This window comes from Zonotrichia albicollis, chromosome 3, assembly GCF_047830755.1.
Source record: "Zonotrichia albicollis isolate bZonAlb1 chromosome 3, bZonAlb1.hap1, whole genome shotgun sequence".
In the NCBI taxonomy this organism is placed as follows: domain Eukaryota; kingdom Metazoa; phylum Chordata; class Aves; order Passeriformes; family Passerellidae; genus Zonotrichia; species Zonotrichia albicollis.
The window spans coordinates 111,104,352-111,126,457 of record NC_133821.1 but is presented as its reverse complement, the minus strand read 5'-3'; the positions used below and the strand labels follow the sequence as shown (position 1 = coordinate 111,126,457).

The 22,106-nt window shown below is 38.3% G+C and overlaps 1 protein-coding gene across 29 annotated transcripts in view; it reads right to left on the bottom strand.

The window, feature by feature from the left end:
• Positions 1-22,106, bottom strand: part of KHDRBS2 (KH RNA binding domain containing, signal transduction associated 2) — a 339,259-nt gene that overhangs the window by 128,405 nt on the left and 188,748 nt on the right. The gene's annotated exons all lie outside the window — the stretch shown is intronic.

The following is a 22,106-nucleotide window of genomic DNA, read 5'->3' as shown; positions in this document are numbered from 1 at the left end:
GAAGGGACCCTAAAGATGTAATTCCAAGCCTCCTGGCATAGACACCATGTTGATTTCCTCTTCACTGGAATGCATTATTGGGTGAGGTGATCCTTGAATATTAACTATGTCTATTGGGCCCCTCTGCCTTCCAGGGCTCTGTCCTACTGCAGTCCACGGAGCAGTTCCCTGGAGAGAGCAAGGTCTGCTCTCCTCAAGCCCAGGCCAGACCTTGCTGAGCATTCTCCTCCCTGCCCTAAGGCTCTTGAGCTCCATCATTTCATGGTCACTGCAGCCCAGGCTCACCTTGAGCTTCACCTTCCCCACCAGCCCTCCCTGTTGGTGATAACGAAGTCCAGCACAGAGCATCTCCCCAGTGGCTTCCCTAGCACCAGGAGAAGGGAGTTATCCTCAGTGTATTCCAGGAATGCACTTGCCCTGCTGTGCTGTCCCTCCAACAGATCTTGTGGACATTGAAGTCCCCATGAGGACCAGTGCTTGTGAACCTGAAGCTGCTCTTTTCTGTCTATAGAGTGTCTCATCCACTATAATACATAATAATGGACATGTTTACTTACTTTGTGTTTGTCCAAATTCCTCTGTCAGAAATTCCTTTTTTTTAGCTTCCTTCCATTTTATCCAGCTTTTTATGGGCTGACCACTGTACTGAAAATCTGCTGCAGCAGCCAGCTCACTGGCAGCACAGCTGTGTGATAGCTAATTATTGTTTCAAAACAGAAATGTTATTGAATTTTAGCTCTTCTGTCCTTCCATTCCTCCACAAGCAACTGCCATTGACTGTCATGCAAGGACCTCAAAATGCATTACAAGTGACACCTCTTTCAGATAAGCTGAAGACCAAGTAAATGGTGAGTTTGAACTGAGGCCTTGCTCATTCCTTCTTCCACCTAAGGAGGTGAAGTAAATCTGTTTAAAGATATGATCCTGATCCTGCTGTGTTCTAAGAGTGTAGGCTTGGTCACAATTTCCTTTCTAAATTCTAGGGAGTGTAGCTGGAGAAAAATCTATTACTGAAATTCAGAAAAGAACCCTATTTTTACAATATAGTGTGTGATAATTGCAGCATAATCATAATTAAAAATAAAATAATTTAATTTATTAGGCAAATCCCCAATTTGATAATAGAATAGATAATGGCTTTCATTTCATACCATCCCCAAATATTTTTGAACATTTTTCTATCCTTCTAACACTAATAGTTATAAACCAAAGACATCTTCTAAATCAATGTGCTCTGTGAAATACAGAGAGAAAAACAGAATCACTGAGATCACATTTACAGCAATTGTTGGAACAGGTACCATCTACTGTGCCCTCTTAATATCATCTGTTATTCATACTGGCTTTACAAGGATTAGGACTTCAAATTTGCTGATTGAGTTTACCCTCCAGATTCCACATTGGTACTGACACCAAACTTCATTAATAATGTAGGTACATCTTGTAAGAGGAAAATGTGGGAGGGAAAGAAAAAAAAAAAAAAGGACCTGCAAGGGACAGAAATTGGAATTTCTGTGTTGCTGCTTTAACCCCTTTCTTTTGGAATATTGCTGTATAAATGAATTCTACTAGAAATTGCCTCAAAGAAACTATTACTCCCTCAGGTAAAAATATAATTTAAAATCTTAGTATCGACAAAACAGAAAATACAAATCGAATTTATAATGTACAATAAGTTCTGCAAAACTGCACCATTCTGTTATGCAATGCCCTTAGTTTTTGTGTGCAGGTTCCTTGCTGCACAATCAGTTAAGAAACAGTGTATTTTGAAATGACAAGGTAAAGACAGCAAAGTACACCCAAAGGAAGATGCTGGGACAGGTTTCTTGAAAGAGAATGTTTTTATTAAAAATATAACTCTATACAGATAATTTATCTTGCAGGCTCCTTAAAAAGCATAATAAGGATCATAATTTCTAAACATGAAGCCTGAAGTTTTCACCATAAATTTTCATTTTGCTTCTTCCCTTAAACAGAAACATAACACTGAATTAATCTTTCATAGCAGCTACAAGTATAGCTAGAGTCAGGGTATCTATCCTGATGAATATTTAATTGCATCTAAGTTCAGAGCCCAGCACGTGAGCGAAATTATGCTGCTGATGTTTCATATATACCTAGTCCCAAGAAAGAGTACATGATGTTTCAAGGTATACCTATACTGAACAAAGTACAAGGAAGTAGCTACACACTACAGCAGTATATTTTGTTTCAGGAAAAAAACGCAAAAAACAACCTCCTTTTCATGTTAAAATAAGCTCATGAAAAATGTGCTGTACTTCATTGTTTTTCTTATAGTTTTCTAGTAGTCTTATACCTATTCTTACAGCTGATAATCTACATTGACCTATATATTTTGCTCTTGTTTATAGCCCTACAGACATTACTACCTATACGCAGCTTTTTCAATTGTTGCTGATATGGAGGCTGCAATTGACTTGCATCATGGTGGTCAGTGTTTACTAACTGTGAGCTAACCACCCATGTCCATGACTATTCACCTAGACACACATCTGGACTTTAGAAATGTGAAGGATTTTCAACATCAATAAAATCATAGCATCTAGGGCTACCAAAAACTGCCATGTTTATGTAAACGCCCAAAAAAACAAATTGCATGTTTAGATAAAATATTCAGTAGTCCAGAAAACATCAGCATATTTACCCCAAATTACCACAATTACATTTATTAATGAAGGTTTGGAGTGATTAATTAGGTTGGTAGCCTTGCATGTTGTAAGAACAAAGGAAACCCACGTGCAGGTTTTCCACAGGAAATCCGAGTCTGGCTGGTGGCAGCTCACCCACAGGCCCTTCTGGAAGCACTGACAGGAGATGCAGCAAAGAGGGGAAAGAACATAAGCTGCTAAAAAACTCAGTAAACCATTCTGGCAAAAAAAAAAAAAAGTCAAGTATGATGCAAGTTGCAAAACCTGATCTGAATTAACAAGAACATGTAGTGACAAGGGAAGAGAGTTTATAAAGAAATCAAAGGCACAGAAGGACCGAAAGGATTTGGGGAATATGTATCTATCCTTAGCATAACAGAGGCTCATAGAAGTCAAGAATAAATCAATCCTTAAAGGACTGTGATCTCCTGTCCTGATGTACTCTGCCCATTTAAGTTCTATTATAATTCTATTAATAAATATCATTACTCTTATCTGTGACAGCTGAATTTCCTTCTTACCAGATAGTTAGGGGAAAAGCAATTTAGGTTACATTCAAACTACCTTAAAAATGCAGAGTTGTACATGTCAAATCTAAAATGATGACCACAATATTTCACAGTGACAATTCTGAAGCATGAATAAGGCACTCTTTCACTCCCACACATGTAATATCCTCTGAAGCTCTGTGTTGCCAGCACAGAGCACCACATTCCCAGACATATGTTTGCCCATCCTGCCACACTCTCTTCCTGTGCTCAGCAAGCAGAAAGGGAACAGGAGATGGATTTGGACTCCTGCAGCATTTCTGCATCCTGCCCAGCTCCTTGCATCAGCAAAAGAATTCCAGGGCTCTGTGTATTTGCACAGATTCACTGAAGCTAGACAATCTCCCCTGAATTCTGCTGGTGCTGCCTTGGGGCTATTTTCAGGCAGCTTAAATTCCAATTAGGCTAAAATTTCCATTGAGTACATGCTTCAGAAAACTCACAGCCAGAAAATGGGACACAGAAGACTCAGTGAAATTTAGGTGGAGCTAGGTGATGGGAATATAGCCCTTCTGTTTTGTTTGGTTTTAGATACATTCTAATTTTGGACACTAACAGAGACATTGTCCACATGCCCCTTCTGTATATGGGGAAGCACTAAAAAGCACTGTGAAAATAACTGGTGATGAGGAGTTCCTGGAGTCCCTGCTTCTTTGTGTTCTCTGTGTCCTTACAATGGTAAACTATGCTATACTTCAGCTTCAGAGCATAGTGAGAGCCACTTATCTGGACTCATGGGGTCAGGATCTGCAGTTCAGAACACTGAAGAGGCCAAGAACCCTGGAATTTCCACTTTTTAGTTGAGTGCTTTAATATCAGGCTGTTACAAAAAATAATAGTATGGGCTACTCAGTACTCAAAGTACTTGACAAGCTAAATCCTGAGGTGACAAGAGATATTTGGCATTTCCTGTTACTTTTTTACATTTAAAATCCTGTTCTAAGACTCCAGTGCACTCATATAAACATTGAATTTCTTTCTGCACATATCAATAGCCTTTATCATTGTCAGGTTAGTAAACTTAGAAGAGTTGTGCCAGGTAGATTGGATAGCCCTCTCCACCATCTAAAATTTGGGTGAGACAGTGCCTGAGGTGGACATGTAAATTAATTGCTGCACCTGGGTCAGGGCAACCCCTGGTATCAATCCAGGCTGGGGGAATGAACGGATCCAGAGTAACTCTGATGGGAAGGACCTGGGGGTGCCTTGGATGAGAGGCTGGCCTGGCAATGTCAACTTGCAGCCCAGAAAGCCAAACATGCCCTGGGCTGCACCAAAAGCAGCGTGGTCAGCAGGGTAAGGGAGGAGATTCTGCCTCTCTGCTGCACTCTGGTGAGACCCCAGCTGCAGTTTTGCATCTAGTTCTGGGGCCCTCAGCACAGGAAGGACGTGCACCTGTTGGAATGATCCAGAGGAGGGACACCAAGATGATCAGAGGGCTGGTGCATCTGTGCTATGAGGAAAGGCTGAGAGCTGCAATTGTTCAGCCGGGTAAAAAAAGGCTTTGGAGTGATTCTGTGTCATACCAGTACTTGAGGGGAGCATATGAGAAAGATAGAGAGACGTCTTAAAAGGGCACAAAGTCACAGGACTACTTTCAAACTGAAAGAGTAGGTTTAGATTAGATATTAGGAGAAAATTCTTTACTGTGATGGTGATGAGGCAGGGGGACTGGTGGCCCAGAGATGCTGTGGATGACACATCCCTGGCAGTGTTCAAGGCCAGGCCGGATGGGGCTCTGAACAACCTGATCTAGTAGGAGCTCGTTGGAACTAGGTGATCCTTAAAGTCCCTTCCAATCCAAGCCATTCTAAGATTCTATGAACTGCATCCTTAAGCTTCATGCTTTGTTGTTGTAACACTAGTTTTAAGTCCATTGCAAAATATGAGATTCATCTGTAGTTGAGCCCATGCCCAACCAAGCAATCCCTACAAAGTTCATCAGAACTGTGGGAACTGGCTCTAACCCACCCTTGCTGTGTGTATGATGGGTATGGCATATGTTCTCAACAGCACATGGAGGAGCTCAAACCCCACAGGTGGTTGCATGTTCCCAGATAACACCCACACACTGTGAACCCATGTTTAATGTATATGCATGGTTTCCTGGTTACCTACAGTCAAAGCCATCTGTTAAGATGGCTCTCTGCCCGTTCACAGATTGCTCTGGTTATCACACCAGAGCATAGGTGCCAGGTAATGATGGGTTTAGATGGACAGCCTGCAGTGCACCCCAAGTAACAAAGCTGCTGCCAAAATGACTCCAGTACTGTGTTAGCAACGCATGCCTCTTTGCATTTGCCCGTATACATTGGCACTCAAGTAAGGCCATTTTGTATGCATGTAGTTCTCTGGCAGATCTCAATAAATATACAAAAATATAAATATAATCCACTGAGCCCAAGGAAGAAATTACTTTCTCTAAGCAATCAGTATCTTAGCCAGATCCACAGCCATAAATGTTACACACTTTCACTTGCCCTGTATGCAAAAAGGTGCTGCCTTTACCTGCTTACAGCCAGTCTGAAAAATAAACCTTAATTGTGTGAATCACCCTCAGAGATTGAAACACATAAAACAGACCATACATTTCTTTCAGTAGCCATTTGAATGTGTTGCAGCCAATATGAGTTTCAGCTTCTAAATGCCTATGGGCAGAAAGCAAGCAGACATAAGCTAGAGCCACATACACTTGCCTTTGAGGTTAGTTGACAGCTGGGGGATTTGTCAGCTTGCCACAGAGAGCAGTCACCCAAGCGTGCATGTCATTTTTCTCTTTGAGCATGCACAATTAAATCTGCCTGGCATCATCAGCATGGGGCATCGCTCTCTACAAGCAGTGTGGAAGGGAGGGGGGTGTTTGCTCCTCGGCATCTGAAGAGAAGCTGCCAGTCCCAGGGTGGAAATTGTACGTAGGCAAAGTGCTAAAAAACTTTGACCTAGATATTTTAGTCTTTGGCAGAACAGAGCAAAATAAGTTTCAGTTAATTGCATAATCAATTCAAATTTTGTTTTTCATCCTAAAGAGACCTTTCAACAGATTATTACAGTTTACATGGAAATGCTGTTAGCCACACAAAATAATCACACTGAAGATGGGGACATGGCTTTTGAAAAACTTGCAGAAGCCTGCATTAAATTTCAGCCATTTACCCCAATTTGTTCCACCCCTCTTGCTCACAGGCCCCACACAAATGGATACTGTGGTCTGTAATTCATTCAAATGAAAGCTATGCTGCCACAGAAGTCAGTTAGCTGACAGCTCCCTGTCCCTGAATTTAATTCCAAGTGAGCTCTGGCTGCCAGATTTGTGCCTATTTACAGCTGTCACTTGAAAGAGACTTATAAGGTAATAAGAACAGAGGGCATAGAGCAGGCTACATGAAGGGTGGTGCAGCCACCCTAATCCTAAAGAAATTGTTATGGATTCCTGCTGGATGTTTACACTGGCTTCTTGGAAGGAAGGGATGTGATATGGGTGCTCTTCCTCCAGGAAAACACAGTTGCTTCAAAGGAGGCAGGGAGAGGAGCAGGACTGCCACTGTTCTCCAGCTGTTTGCTGAAGCTCTGCTACTAATGAGATCATTACCTGCTCTTGAGGCTGGATTAACTGCCTGCTATAATTTACATCGAAGCCAACACAAGTAACAAGCTACACACAGTACATATGCAACTTTTTTATTCCAGCTATGCCAGGTGAGATCCAGATTGCCTCCTGCTAACCCACTGCTGGAGGTTTGCAGCTCCCTTGTCAAGGATAACAGGGATGGCAACAGCAGCCAGCAAAATTCAGATGCGTTTACTCTTGTTTAGTGTGCCTGTCTTGTCCAGCCTGGCTACAGCCACGCTGCCTCAGCCCCATGTGGCACAGCAAACAAAACATGCTGCTTGACCTAAAGAGACTAGAAAGGGCGACCAAGAAAGACAGGTCTGGGAAAGAAAGTATCTTACTACAGGACTGTGGAGTGCCCTTGCTTCTACAGCTTCTGGATGACTTCAGAACCTTAAAAATTCCCATAGGGTGATAATCTGTACTGGTTGATAGCATATTATACATTGGAGCTGAACTTGATACATGACAAGAAACTAGTTCTTAAATCAATTTTAGGGGTTTTTTTCTTATTCCAATACAGGATGATGGTACCATGAGCTGCCCTTGGAGTAAGGACTGTCTTGGCAAGCACTAAGTCTATTTTACAGATGCAGAGCAGAAATGTCGATAATTCTGCTAGCGTATACTGAAATCTATTAATAACCATAAGTCAGGAGATAAAGAATATCTTAAATTTCACTTACCACAGACCCAGCTGTAACATCCTGGGAGCAGAACCTGGCAGAAGGTGGTTCTTTATAGTCAGCACTCTCTTGACAGAGGAGCTGTGGGAATGGTAGTATTTGGTTCTCCATTTTTCTAGAAAACTGATTGCTCCAGACTAACCCAAGTTCCACTGGGTTCTAGATTCTGCTGCATGCAGGACCCTTTAGGAGCCCTGAATATCTCTTTGATCATCCAATTTAGCCACAGTCTATGTCTGTGAAGTTTTTTTGTAGGCTTAGAATAAACAAGACCTCCCAGGTCACTGAGGACTGGAGCATCATGTCCCCACTCCCGATGGCACTGCCCCAGAGCCTCACTGCCTGCCACAGCTGCTTGGCAGAGAACAAACTGGTGGCAAAGCTGCACTGACAGCAAAGGAAAAGATGGAGACAGAAACTCCTTCTGGGAAAGAAAACTCAGGCTGCCATGAGGGCTTGGCTTTGGAAGGCAGCAGCAGTGCCTCAGCATTTTCCTAGTCAATGCCTAGCCAGAGGTTGAGACAGAAAACACAGGATCTCTATTTCTCATGCACTCCTCCTGCACAGCAATCTGACTAACCGAAACTAAACAGCACTGTGCACATCCACAGCACAGTGCCAAGACTTTTTTGCATAGTAAAGGAGAAAAAAAAAAAAGATACATGCTGGGAAGATGGTCTGTAATAGCATCATAAAAATACAAGAGCAATTTTCACTGCTGGAATCAAAGATATTTTCAATCTGCTTGGTTTGAACTGCTATAATCTAAATTAGTTTCATTGCTGGTAGATTTATGGATAGCCAGTGTAATGGTGCAGAGGACAATCACAGGAGAACAAGCAGGTATGCAAGGAGTCCCCCTCTCCATACTGAATTCAATAAGCATGAGGAAAAGACAGTAAAAGAATGCTGCTATTGAATCCCAGTTTCTATCTGAACTGTCACAGAAACTAAAAATATTAAAATAATATACATTTAGCTTTCTGAAGTTTATGCCTCACTTCATGTGAGAAAGAGCAGAAATATATAAATAAATAAAAAATAGTGAAAGAAAAAGAAACACATCAAACAAGAAAAGCTGAAATCATGACAGTGGAAAACCAAAGCAAATGGCAAGCTCAAAAAATTAGCAACAATCATGTAGGTTTAAAATAGCTGATTTAATGATTTAATAATCCCATTAGAAAGGTATGCATCAGAAGTAAGATGTTTTAAATTCAGGGTTTTATTCAGAATGAGATTTGAGACAAAAGGAAAAATTATTAAGGAACTAACAAGGAGTAACAAGAGGTAGAAAATAATTCACAAAGGAAAGATTAGACCATGTACCAAGTGCAGATATACTCATTCCCAAGTGTCTCTCTGCTGTCAATAAAAAACTGTATATAAAATATTAGGAATGAAATATATAAAACTGAGTGAGTAATTAATGCAGCCAGATCTAGATGAAAGTACTGTCACAGTTGCAAGCTAAACAATTCAATGCAGCATGATAAAAATGTAATCAGTTCTAAAATAAAGTTGAACATACTTTATTTTGCTATTGCATAAACCCTTTAAATAAGTTTATCCATGAGAATATTTACGTCTCCTTTTTTTCTCTGTAGCATGTGTTGAAGAAGGTTTTGAGGTATTTTAATAGAATTATCACCTTTTTTTTCCTGTTAACAGAATATCATCTAATTCCTGCTTCCTACTGGGTAGCAAAAAGTCTTTTTGCTTTTTACATTTCTTCATGGCTGCTGTATCTACCCTATCCCTGCTCAGGTGGCTGCACAACAAGACCAGCTTCAGATCAAACACGAACTCTACAGGTTCAAGGGGAAAAGTGAAATAAGTTCCCCACTGAAGGAGCCACTCACTGAAAACATCTGAGCAGAAACAACTGAAGATCAAGCCCAACTATTAATCCAAGAACTGGCAGTAAAGCAGAGGAAGGGATGTAGGCTGTCATGTGGAATGCTGCCAGAAAACTTGCAGGCAAAAAATCTATTTATAAACAGCATTCAGAAGCAGAAAAGCAGCTTCTAAAGAGCTGCATTTATAGCAAGACATTCCATTCAGTACATGAGGTCTGTATTTCATCCCAGCTTTTGCATTCACTCCAGTGTTGCTCCCAATGTGATATATACTGCATCAGGTAACCCTAATGATATTCCCTGGGCACAGATGCAAATTGTACTCCCAAGAGAAAAACCACAGGCATATTGAGAGATGCAAATGCCATAAAATGAAGTCAGACTTAACTATCATATTTCCTACATACTAGTTTCATTGGCATATAATTTATTCAATTCCATTTCTGACTCTCCAGAGTGTATTTTCTGACTCTCCATTGGTGTATTTTCTTAAAAATGGATTATTTTCCTTGAAACATAACATGATGGAATTTATTCTAAACTTTTAAAGAGTTTCATGATGATAATCTTAGTATTGAAAATAAAACTCCAACTTCCTGATATCCAAACACATTTCCCATAATGAAAGAAAAAACAGTATTCAATACTTTTCTATCATTTCCAAGAAATGTGATCAGTAATTACATATGGTACTGAAAGGGAAAAGAGGGGAAGAAGGCAAAATGGGCTTGAAGAACACGTGTTCAGCTGCTTTCTATTACACATTATTATACTGTTATAGATATATTGAAGGATTTTAAAAGCGACCCTATCTAGCTCCTTCTTAGTGCTCTCCATACAGTTTTGTACTTATAAACATTTTAAAATTTTCTTAATAATAGTTATATTCTTTAATATTTATAATATTCATATAATATATATATATATACACAATATTTAAATAATGGTATATAAAAACCTTTATGGTTGTCCTTCCTGCTTATTAAGAATATGAATCACTGAAATGTATCAAAATGTCTAAGTCTCTTTGAAGCTACTAATCTGAACCCTTATCAAAGAAAAGCCTTAATAAATTTAATTCTATGCCATGAGTCAGAAATCTACAAAAAGAGAATTGTTAAGTTACTTCTTTTTTTATTCACGGAGATGAATTTTTTTTTCTTTTTCTTATAGCAGAAAATGCACACATGATGACTGGGTGAAAGGAAAGGACTCTTCACAGAACTTTTTCTAAGCCAGATGGTAATCACTCTTTTATATTAGAACTATGTTCTCCAGTCTTTCCCAAATAGCTGAAGCAAAAATTTCTGTAATTGTTTATTAAATCTGTGTGAAAGCAAGTACAGGTTTTTAAAATACAGCATATATGGATGACTGGTTATTAAGTCAATACTATTAATTAGTAATATGGCTAACATTATCCTGGCCACAAATTTCCTTTCCTAAAGTCACACTCTTAATTGGGATAGTAAAAATACAGTTGAGTAATTAAGAAATTAAACTTAAGGTCTCAGCTTTTCTTTTTTTACCTTAAAATACAAGGGCAGATTGAGGAGGCGTTATACGAGTAAGCACAACTCCTGTGCCCTGAAGAACTTTGCTGAGCTCAGAGCCACCCCAAAAGGACTCAGCAATTCCATCTGGAAAGGGGATGCCAGCAGCTGTTACCAAGTGCCACATAAGCTGAATTTTCCAAGCCGATTTCCCATTCAGCACCAAAGTGGGATGTTTGTTCAGAGCCCAAGTGTGAGTGCCACTGACTCCACCTGTGTTCAGGGCTTCCTTTACCCCACTCATACAAACCCCACAAACACAAACACCCAAACCAGGCACCCAGAACCCTGCTGCCTGCTGAGCTCAAGCCTCACCCAATTTCACTGCAGGATCACAAATGGGGTTTGAAATCAACCCTATATCCTTGACTATGAAAAAAGACCCCACTGATTTCAGTGCTTTTCTGTGACTAAAAGTGGGAGCAGGTGACATGTTAGTCCAAATAGAACATATTTGTATTTTCACAGTGACAAACTGTGGAGATACAGGGGTTTTATTCATAGAGCTAAAAATGTAACTTCATTTATTTTTTATCTAAAAAGAATAGTTAGTGCTAATAAGCCTCAGCTGTGATGTGAATACAAAAAAAAATTACCTGAATGATGATTCCTTACCTAGCAGTCTTCTATACTGCTAGAAAGTCTATCTAAACATCAAAATATTTGTAAATACCTGTCACCTTACTTTGCATGTTTTCCAACCAAAAAATTAAATAGACTTACAGTGGAATTATATGAAACTGGATACAAGTGATTGTGAACCCATTAGTTCTAAATAATTATTTAACCATAATTAACCCAGTTCTACATTACTGATTTTAGAATCATGGTGGAAATCTGTTGCTAGATCTTCCTTCTGGTTTTCAATTCAATTCAAGAAAAATGTTCCAAATTTAAATAAATGTTTCATGTTTAGGACAACTAAATAACTCGTCTTTCAATATAATAATTAACTTCATCATAGAAAATATGAGTGGACACTAAAGAAATAACAATAGCTGCATCACTTGTTTTTTTGAAAGAAAGAGTGCTATGAATGGAATGAAACAAGACTAATTTATTTGATTTCTAATTCAAATTATCAATTATTTAAACTGAAATGTATTTAATTAAAACCAAAATATATTTAATTTAAAGAATTTGCCATGTGTTTCAATGATTAGTCTGGACAGGCACTGGATATCAATGTCTCATTAAGCATTTATATTCAGTATAGCAAGCCAAGGCAAATGCATATGACTTCAAGGTGCTGAGTATTCTCAGTTTCCAGTGGCTACAACTAATCCTACTTAGCAGCAAAGGTAGATTGTTTTATTGAACTTAAGCTTTTCAGACCTGGGGTTTATGAGATTAAAGCCTCCAATCCAGCTCTCTGCTGGGCAGGTCTCAATAACCCACAGTTATTGACACTCATTACATTTGGGCTAAGTGGTTTGGGTAAAAAGCTCAGGATTTTCCTGGATTCCTTAAAGCTCCTATAAATAACCTGGGTTGAAAATTTATGTCTTAACCTGAAATTTTGACGTCCAGGCTTTCTTGCTGTCATGCCAGAGCCTCACTAAGGCATGCTGAGAATTAACAGACCTGATATTGCTGTTAAAAATCCAGATTCCCTGAAATCACCAAGTTGAATGATGAAAAATCTGGATTTTTCATCATTCAACTTGGTGATTTCAGGGAATTAACTGGGAAATTTTAACTGCTTTCAAGTCTGTCCCTGTAGGTCTGAACATTTAAGCACAAATCTAGATATAAAGAAATTAAAGATACACCATAGAAATCAATCCAGTATGTTTTAAAACACTGCCAGGTGCTCTGCACAAACCAAGAGAACTTCACATTTCTCACATTTCTTCACATTTCAAAAGTTTTGTTTTATTGGTAAAGAAATCTTCCCTTCATCTCTCTAGAGCCACTTCCCAGCACCAAATTAAAATATCCAGAACAAGGCAAAAGGCTGTATGTGCTACAGAATGCAATGCAATGCACCATCAACTCAGTTTCATACAGTCGACATGTTAATGTAAAAATGTTGCCTTTTCCTTTTATCTTTTTTTAAACCAAAACATCTGATCAGAGCTCAGGGGCTGGTGGAAGACTCAAGCATGACTAATTAGAGCATGTTTTCTGGTTCTCACTGTGTCTCCTGGCATCATGTAATTTCAGAATTTTCTATTTCCCCAAACATCATTTATAGTTAGTAGAATTATAATTTTGTTTTCTGGTTTTGGAAAAAAAATCACTTGTTGCTTTCTAATTAACTTCCACTAACACTTTCTTTTCTTCTCATCAGGGCCACAAGTTTGAAGATTTGGAAAAGAGAATTTCCACACATCACCAAGAAGACCCCCATAACCCCATTAAGACATCAGATAATCAAGCACTGATGAGTGTTTTTAAGTAGAAAATAATGTTTAGAAAGGTGTGAGCAGGTGAACTTGTATTTTCAAGGGTCTGGGAGTGGGCCACTTGTGATCAGTGGCCCAAAGTTCAGCAGGAGGCAAGTCACTGGTGCTGTGCTCCAGGGGTCTGTGCTGGGTCCAGCACCGCTCAGCTCTGCTCATGAGTGGACGAGAGAACAGAGCAAGTTCACAGGTGACACAGGATGGGGAGGAGTGGCTGATACACCAGAGGCTGAGCCACCAGTCAGAGAGATCTGCTATGCTGAGAAATGGGCAAAGAGGAATCTCATGAATTTTCACAAGAGTGAAAAGTCGTACAACCAGAGAGGAATAATGTAGGCACCAGCACCTGCTGGAAGCTCAGTATCCTCAAATAAGTTTCCTGAAGCTTTGCAGAAAAGGACCTTGGGGCTCTGACGAATAACAAGCTCACCAGGCACCAGCAATGTGCCCTTGGGCCAGTGGCATCTTGGACTGCATTTAGGAAGAGCACTGCCAGGAGGACAAGGGAGGGATTATTCCTGTCTGCTCAGCACTGCCAAGGCCAGAACTGGCTCTGCCCAACGCTAAACTTCCAAGGAGAAAGACACAGAGTTACTGGAGTGTGTCCAAAATAGAACCACTGAGAAGATTAAGGGACAGGCATCTTTCACATGGGATCAGGCAATGAGAGTTGGGGCTGTTCAGCCTGCAGAGCAGAAGGCCTAGGGAGATCTCATCAATGTGTAAAAATATCTGAAGGGAGGGAATGAAGAAGAGGGAGCCAAACCTTACTCAGCAGTGCCTTGACAGGACAAGAGGAAACAGCTCTAACTTTAAACATATGAAATTCAATCTGATAATGCAATTTTTATTTTTTTTTTCTGTTGTGAGGATTCTGAACAGTGGCACAGGTTGCCCAGAGATATTGTGGAATCTCTGTTTTGGAGATATTTAAGAGCTGCCTGGACACAGTCTTGGGTACCTGGAGGAGGTTGAACCAAATGACCTCTGGAGAGCCCTTCCAGCTTCAACTGCATTCTTATTCTGTGAAAGGGAGTCCTATGTTATAAATTATTTGATGGCTTAAAAGCAAGTTTCACGTTCATCTTAGGAATCCATACAAAATTCTGCTGCTGAACGACTCATTTCTTATGCTGAATTACACATTCCCAAAATGTGGCCTGAAGTAATTTTGAAAAAGAGTCTGTTCAGCTGTAATCACACTGTCCAACAGATGTAAATTAATTCACATTCACAGAATCATACCTCCTTTAAGATGCAATTTAATCTTCACAGTAGTTCTCTTTCAGTCTGAGATTTTCTTGCCATGCAAGTTTCAGATCATCACATTAGAAAATGCCCAGGTAAGACCTGCTAGGGTTCATTGCCATGTTGAGTTTTGTTAAGGCAGCCTGCATTTGCTGCCATGTTTTGAAAGCACACGATCATGCAGCCACAAAAGACTGGAAACACAAAAAAGATTTTTTGCACGGAGCTGTAAATCTGCTTGTTCCATATGCAATTGTGTGTGTCTGTACTTGTATGCAACTTCTATTCACAATCACAGATTTTGCAAGTGACTAGGGCTCATTGCTGTGAAAATTCGTTTGGATTTTTCAACATGGTACATGTTTCCTTTTCCTACTTCTAAACACAGTCAATAGTCAACAAAGTATCAAACTCTTTGATTCAGTGCAGAATGTGTTTCCAAACTCCACTGATGAAAGGAAAACTCTAGTAGTTTTTATATTTTCAGTTAAAATGGTAATTTCAAATGCATGAAAGGAAAACTCTAGTAGTTTTTATATTTTCAGTTAAAATGGTAATTTCAAATGCAGAATTGTTGATGAGTCATGTTAGGAGCATACAAATTTTTTGAAAGTGGTATTTGGCATACACCACTGGCAGCCAAAGAACCATTTTCACAGACAAGCAGATCTGTCTGCAATTAAAGGCAAGATTTTAAATGGAAACTTATTTTTACCTTTTCCTTTTCACATTTTTGAATGATATTGAGGCATCCTCATGAACAATTCTATTTGATGGCATACAAAATCTAAGAAAGCCTAAGTGAATTCATACACTTAATGAATGCATTTAATTTTAAAAACAAACAATAGGGAAATTCAGCCCCAGATTATGCAATTTGTTTCCTGGAAACAAAATTCTTGAATTTTGTTTTGTCATTCCCTAAATGAAATGAATTCTAACTGTAAATACTTCTACTATGTCAGTTGATACATAAATATTTCTATTGATTCTCTGAACTGGCAAGTGGTTTGTGCTTTTATTAATGCAAAATAGAGTTGTTTTATAGCAACTAAGGGTTAAAATCCTGCTTTATAGGAAAACATCAGGGTTTAGAACTAGAAAAGAAGAAATACATGCAATGTTTTCTCTGTAAAGTAGCTTTTATCTTAGCATAATGCCAATGATCTGAGCCTACAGGCTACTATAACAAGGAGGAGTGCTAGAACATGATTTTCACACTAACCTGTGAGAAAGATTAGATTATTTTTGTCTCCTAATGGCAATGCTTTTGTTTCTCCTTGTGGAAATTATCTAATTATCTGCAAAACCAGTATCTTCGGAGTTCATCGTCTTTGGTTATTTCACTCCATTATTTGAATTGTTTGCTATTCAGCCCTGAGTGCTGATGGGGAAGATAGAAGATACAGGCTTTGCTCCAGTGAAAACTATGGAATCTAGTTGTCACCAGTGACATTACAAGCTGTCTTCTAAAGCAGATGTTGGATAATGAATTTCCTGCATTAAGACAGCAGAGTACTGCAACACTCAATACACCAGATGTGTATGACATCTGAAACCTCCCTTTAAGACACTGAAATGATTACATAGATTTTTGAAGTAGAAGTATGATATAAATAATCTAACATTATCAGTACTTCTCATTTTAATACAGATACCAAGTCTGATATAAAATTACAGTTTATATCCTTCATATTCGACTGGCAACAGACAAAGAAGATGCAGTAACAAACCAGTTCACCAGTTCCTAATTTGAAATTAAATATAGGGTTGAGTACTAGCATAGTCCAGTTCCATAGAAATGTCTAATAAAGCTTTCATGATATCACACTTTTTTGTCCAGGTATGCTCTTTCATTCTATACACTGTATACAGCTGTTCTGAGGATTTATCAAGGTTAAAGGGTGAAAGAAAAATGAATCTCAAACACACTGCCTTTCAAAATAAAAAATTTATTGCAATGGCTTCCATCTGGATCACATCCACAGATTTTTCTTTTTCTCATAATCCCACCAAAAAGAGAGTTCTTAAGTTGTGTGAACCATCCTATAATAGACTGTTCTTTGTTTTGTTTGGTTTTTTATTTCCAGGAATAAAAGATTAAGTTCTATATGATGGATAATATGGTAATTATTTTAGAACATTAAATTTAAAAATATGCATTTCTTATCAGACAAATTCAGCTTTTTCAGTGTCACTCAAGCCTGAATATAATAACATGATAATGATGTTTTGTGATATTACCTCACATTACTTAATGTCCACTTAAGCTTTCAGATAATGAAATGCATAAGGAAGAGATTTTCATTCACTCTTTTAGCATTTTATGCCTATGATTAAGTACACATCATTACACTGTTGCACTGATGAATGCCAATTCGGCATGAGGACATTTTATAGCAATTATGTGTGGTTAAAATATTCAATATTACATGTCATTCCTCTAGGCTGAGAGTGCAGTGCTATTTTAAAGCTCAAAAACATCAAACAATAAAAAAATATATTTATGTTTATGTGTTATACATACACACATGCATAAATGATTGTACATATATAGAGGAAAAATACCCATATATGAAAAGACTTCCAGATGATTTGTGTGTTATTATAGATATGCACTCTTCTAGATAATTTGTCTTGTCTGCATAATACAAATAGGAAAATTGAAAAATATAAATCAATTTTACATTATTTGTTTTTAAGAGAGAATTCTAATGACCTAGTGATTAGCCTCTTTTTTAAAACCCATGCAAAATATTTTGGTTTAGCTCTCTACTGATAAGATTATACTTAATTTAGCAACTGAAATGAGTTTTTGCAATAATAGTACCCATATTCAGACATTAGTCATTTGAAGAACAGCATTAAAAGACCACTATTCTGTATCAAATACAGTTATTATATCAGAATTGCTATAATAGAGGAGGAATCTGAAAATAACGACTTTTTGTGATGATTACTGTAACTAAAAGTTATTTCAATCATCTGTTGTGCACTTACACATAATGCTCACATTCTTCTTTGTGAGTTATTTTAGTCTTTATTTTCTCAATTAGACTTGAGTATTTTCCAGCTACATTAACTTGCACTGCTCTGCCCTGCAACAAGTCAATGGCTCCATTCATATTCTTATTTGTACTATCTAAAGTTAGTGCTACAGTTGGAGCTTATTTGCATTTATGCAAATCAAAACTAAGGAAGAAACATAGTTAGGAATTGTTGACCGACCCTTATTTTATGAGTTTATTTTTAAAATTGCTTCCAGTTTTGCAGGTATTTAAAATCTGACTAAACATGTAAGCAACGCAAACATTTAACTGAGTAACATATGCAGTGCAATGTCTGTTTCTGACTGAAAATGTACTTATATTAGCTTCAGAAAATAACACACCTAAAATATGAGAATATGTGAATGGTTTTGAGATATGTCCTTTGATAGTAATATTTACCTGAATGTGCAGGAATTTTCTTTAAGAAAGACAAATTTTAGATAGATCAAAGTCTTTTAGAGACCATCTAAGACAGACTTTAACTAAACTGGACAAGAGAATCTTGAGTAGACTGGAAACCTTAGGGCAGAAAATGTCAACATATAAGGACAGAGTGCAGTATCTCATCAATCAAATTATTTTTATTTTGCTTCTGGTTTTGATGTTTGCCTTGTTCCTTCCATTACAACAGGCATATTTAAAGTAGATCAATTTGCCTTGTATTTAGTGGGACATGTCTGTAGCAGGTTTGGTGGTTTTGAGTTTGTTGGTTTGGGGTTTTTTTATTTATTTGTTGTTTTCTTTTTTTTTTTTTCTTTTCTTTAGTACAGAAAAAATGGGTGATTTATTTTAACTATATAGGAAAAGTGTCAGCTATAAAGCATGCTAACCATCTAACACAAGATTGCTCATTCACCCAGGTCTCTTAAATCTATTAGCCTGACAGGAAAGGTACATGAAAGTTTTCAAAGGCCAAATTACAAAAATTCAAATACAGCCCAACCTACTGAACACTTCCATGTGATCTGTGTTGGGCACTGGACATAAAGTGACCTTGGCAGAGCTAGTTACACTGATGTTTTAGATGCTCAATCTAACCTGGAGCAAATAAAAAAGCATTTATCACAATAAAAAGGCATTTATCACATCAGAGTCTGTTTAAGTAATCCCTCTCCTTCCTGGACTTCAGGTCCCACTCAGCAAAGTTCAGAAAACTATAAGAAAGGTTTAATAAGTACAGCTTCTGTAACTCAAACATAACAGGTTTGTTATAATGAAATAAAAGACTATGTCTGCATTCATGGAAATGAATCAGCTGACAAAATATGTTTGCTATAAAGGTTTCATAATTGTTTTAGGAAGACTACCAGAGTATGTGACATCCTACAGAACAATAGGTATAGTATGAGGGAGTTGCAACTCAATTATGTTCCACAGTTTTTTAATGCTCTTCCTTTGCTTAATTAAAACACCTACCAAGCATAAACACATTTAAAGCCAGTCTAAAACACAGGTTTCCTGCTTTTTACTCTGAGGCTGATGGAATATTCATCATTTTCCTAAACACGGCAGTAGAAGTAGCTGCTTCTTAGGTATTCTGTAGCAAGCAATACTGTGTGCAAATATTTGTGAGGAAATTTCTGTTCAGTGATACAGAAAAGGTTGAAGATTGGTTTTCATTACACATTGCATTTATTTTTCTACCTAACAGAAAAATCTGAGGAAAGTAAACCAGGGAAAGCAGCATCTGACTCCAGTGAATTCTTTTCACGAAAATCAATCTGAATGCCTTTAACACAAGTTTGAAGAATTGCATCTCAGAAGTTATTAAACATTCTTCTAGTAACCACGTGAGGTTGTGCCAGTTCCAGTAATCATTGTGTGCCACATAAAGAAACCCTGGAGTCATAACTTCTTACTAGAAACGCAAATGTAACATTTCTAGTCTTTCCCCTGGAAAGTCAGAGCTCATAGTGATTGCAGCTGTGATTGCTGCAAAGGCATGCCAATGATGAAGGGTGTGTTCTTTGAGAATTTCCTTCCCACCCCCATCAAAATACTTGTGAAAAATCCAGTTAAGAAAACCCAGAGGCAAAAAGCATTATGTCTTCCTTTAACTCAGTCATATTCAGTTCTGTTTGTGGCAAACTCTGCCACTGCTACCTTTCTAAGTCTTTAATTTCTTCCCAATTTTATCTCCTGGACAGAAAAAAATCTGTTCACTGTACTCAGGCCAAGAAAAATTTGCACTTATATGAACAGAGAGAAGGAGTTTAGCTTGCAGCTACTGGAGATTATTCAATGGGGAAAGGAGAGACAAAAAAAAAATGGTGGGGATTATCAGGAGGGATAGAGAAGACTTATCAAAATCAGAAAGAAAGGATTCCAGTGTAATCTGCTCCTTGTATTAACAACATGTGCAATCACTTGTACAGGCAGTTTGTTTGCTCTGATTTTTCACATTATCCAGGGGCTATGTGTGTGAAGCTGAGGGTAAGCATTTACAATGGTTAGTGAGTAACCTTGCAATATCTCTAGTGACACTATCCTCCAATCTCTGCTTCCCATTTATTATGTGGTAGAGGTCTGTGACAACGAGCACAAAGCCCATGGAATCAGGGCATCTGCTCAGGTCTGCTCCTCCTATATGAATGAGTATTAGAGGATACAGGCTGTAGTTTCCAACCTTCACAAAGGGTTAGAATTCCTAAACACAAACTGCAATTTGACACGTACACACACAAGCAAAAAAACCCCTGAAACAAAACATTAAATAAAAAACAAGCAAACTTCTGTTCATTTTTGGTTTAAAATGTTTTTGCTAGTTAATTAACTTGAACCATGAAAATAGTAAGTAACAATATACTTTAATGTGTTTCTTCACTGATTGTGTGCAACAATAAATTCCTGCTTGTATATTTAATATCTATTTACTTGAATAACTCTATTTAATACATGTTTATGTGAGAGATTTTTAAATGAAGTTGCTGAGAAATTTAATATACTGAAAAAACACTTTTTGTTAGACATGTCACTGTTTTGAAAAGCATTAAGAACATTAGAAAGAATCACTGTATGCACCAGATGATGAACAAAATTATTATTATTAAACTTGTCACTAAACCTAGAGGCTGTCAATTATAACTGCTATCATCTGCCTCTCACTTCTTATTTACAGTAGTAAAACAGAAAGAGACAAAAGCACTGGTGCTGGGGAGCTACAGCTGCTGTGGTGAATGAGAAAGCACCACTGGCCTCCAAGAGGCACAGGTTCCCAAACACCAGTTCGCTTCCCAGGGCTTCTCAAATGCTTCCCTCACCCACTTCTGTGACAAAACAAGGTCATCTACAAGTGCATTTTCTATTGAAAAAGTGTGTTATTATGGCTGCTGATCTCTGACATAGATTTTTTTTTCTGCTTCCCCACCTGCCTACTGACACTGCTGTCCTTCAGCATTTTTTGACATCTTAAGAAACAGCCTATTCTTTAAACTCTCATCTCAGCACAAATTTGTGGAGACTTGCTGTTCTTTCCTGTTCTGTAGAGCACATCAGTTCTGACAATGACAGGAGCTGGCATGACCCAGGCACAGAGCAACAAAGCAATAACTTGCTGATGTTGCTTGTGAAGTTGTGCGAGTCCTGCTCCTTCAACTATTTAGAGGACACAAATGCAGCCTCCTGTTTCTCTCCTAAAAGCTGCAAGAAAATGAGGCCAGAGATATCTTGCAGTTCTCAATCAGAAAACCACCACTTAACACATGAAAGGGACTGGTATTGATAACAACTATACAACTGCACTAGGAGATGTTCCTGCACTAGGAAGCAGGATGGTCCTAGAAGCCAGAACACAAGGAGGGCAGAAGATCGGGATGGCAGACAAAATATTGGAGCTTCTGTCCATAATTCTGAGCCATTATATGGTAGAATTAAAGCCAAAAGCAAGCATGAATTGTCAAACAAAAAAGCTCTGTGGCAAAATGGAGGCGGTGGCTGCCATCCAGTTCTGCCAGCTCACTGCCTGCAGCTCTGCTATCACACTGACATGGTGTCTGTGGCCATGACCAGCAGCTGTGAGCTCTGTGCAGCACAAAAGAGGCACAGGGCTCTTCCTGAACTGCCATGTGTCTGTCTGTCCCACAGCCAGATGGCAAGGGTGTGAAGCCTGTAGCTTGGTGAAATTATCTTGCTATTTATAGTAGCATATAGTGCATGACACCCAACAGAGTGATTTAGGGTCCACAATAAGGGTAAACAAGACTGAAATCTGGCAATTTGTCTGAAGGTCAAAGAAAGGGTAGGCACTTAAACTCTATGCTAATCAAATCCCCAAACTATTTAAGATACTAGATGCAAAGCATACATATATTTACATTCAACATGAGTTATGTTAAAAGCAGAAGAAAAAGCAGAGAGGGAAGAAACAGATGGTGTACCAAACATCACAAGTGAGTAAACGAGGAGACCTAAGAAACAAAGTCACCACAAAATCAAGACCTGTCAAACAAGTACTGACCTTAGCAAAAGCACACTTGGGC